At 32.6% G+C, this 1,924-nt stretch overlaps 1 non-coding gene across 1 annotated transcript; it reads left to right on the plus strand.

Annotated features, from left to right (window-relative positions):
* The first annotated feature begins 229 nt into the window (after positions 1-229).
* On the plus strand, positions 230-332 carry LOC123953674. Its single transcript, XR_006820934.1, has one exon. It is a non-coding gene; the product is annotated as a U6 spliceosomal RNA (small nuclear RNA).
* Positions 333-1,924: the final 1,592 nt, after the last annotated feature.

Consider the following 1,924-nt stretch of genomic DNA (forward strand, 5'->3'; position numbering starts at 1 on the left):
CATGAAGAAGAAGAAAGAATATCTCAAGAACACATGATTGGATTCATCATAATCCTTGTTCATCATGCACTCTCATTATTCATCTAGGCATGGCTCACATTTTTTAGTTAGTAAGTTCATTGCTTTTTGTGATGTGGTAAGTACCCAAAACAACTACCAAGTAGAACCTTGATAAAAAACCTACATATAACTTTTTTAAAAAATAAAGAGAACTGTATTAAGAACTTCTGTGCTTTCTTCAGCAGCACATACACTACAATTAGAATGATGCAGTGATTAACATGGCCCTGTGCAAGAATGACATGTAGATTCATGAAGCATTCCATTTTTCTCCCACGGTTCTTTAGTCTTTGAGTTTTCATTTTTTTCTCTTTCCTTTTCAACCAGTTTTTAATTTTATCAACCCTTTTGTAAAAATCTTCGTTTAATTTTCCTTTTTAGAGTTGCATTCTATCCTTTCATTGGATTTAATTGTGTGTGTGTGTGTGTGTGTGTGCATATACATACATATACATATATACACATGTTTTTCTTTTTTTATAGTTTGGGATGGAGTTTCTTCTAACAGGCCAAAATATGCCCAGAATCTGGTGTATGGGTCTGATTATATTCTCTTTTTTGTTTATTATTTTTCTTCTTCTTTTCATTTTGTTTTGTTTTCTTTAAGTCTTTTTAAATTTTCTTCTTTACAGTTATATTCTATCCTTTCAATATATTTAATTTTATTTTTGTGTAGATAAAAGTTTTTCTTTCTCTACAATTTTGAGATGTAGTTTCTTCTAATAAACCAACCAAAATACACTCAGGATATCGTGTATTGCTCTGTTCTGTTCACCTGTCTGTTTACATTCCTTCTTTTTTTTCTCTCTTTTTTTGTTGTCTTTTAAATTTAATTTTTATAGTTACATTCTATATTTCATTGTATTTAATTTTATTCTTGTACATATATAATTTTTTCTTCAAATTTTGGGATCCAGTTTTCTAATAAAGGATCAAAATACATACAGGATCCAATGTATTGCTCTAATCTGTTCACCTGTCTGATTATACTCTCTTTCTCTCTCTCTTTTTTTTTTTTTTTAAATTTTTTTTTTCAGTTTTGGGTCTCTTCTGATTTGTTTAGTATGTATTTCTTTGGGGTTGTTGTTGCCATTTTAGTATTTTGTTCTCTCGTTCATCTGTTGTTCCCTGGACAGAATGACATGATGGAAAAAATCACCTCAAAAAAAGGGGGGGGGCAGTACTGACTGCCAGTGACTGACTCAGTAGGGACAAAAGTAAGATGTTTGAACTAGAGTTCAGAATAAAGATTATAATGATCCCAGCTGGGCTTAAAAAAGAATAGAAGACACTAGATAATCCCTTTCTGTAGAAATAAAATATAATGAAGTCAAAATCAAAAAGGCTATTAATGAGGTGCAGTAAAAATGGAGGCTCTAACTGATAGGAAAAAATGAGGCAGAAGAGAGAATCAGTGAAGTAGAATACCAAATGATGGGGAATAAAGAAGCTGAGAAAAATAGAGGTAAACAATTATGGATTACTAGGGGAGAATTCAAGAGATAAGTGATACCATAAAGTGAAACAATATAAAGTAATTGGGATCCCAGAAGTAGAGGAGAGAGAGGGGGGCAGAGATATATTGGAACAAATTATAATAGAGAACCTCCCTAAACTAGGGAAGGAAACAGGCATCCAAGTCCAGAAGCCACAGAGAACCTCGCTTAAAATCAATAAAAATGGATCAACACCCCAACATATAACAGTGAAACTTGCAAATCTCAGAGACAGAGAAAATCCTGAAAGCAGCAGCACAAGAGGTCTATAACCTCTTAAAAGTAAAAACATTTATACTGGCAGCTGACCTATCCAAAGAGACCTGGCAAGCCAGAAAGAACTGGCATAATAATCCAAGGTGCTAACT

Source organism: Meles meles, chromosome 11 (genome assembly GCF_922984935.1).
Source record: "Meles meles chromosome 11, mMelMel3.1 paternal haplotype, whole genome shotgun sequence".
NCBI classification, from domain to species: Eukaryota; Metazoa; Chordata; class Mammalia; order Carnivora; family Mustelidae; genus Meles; species Meles meles.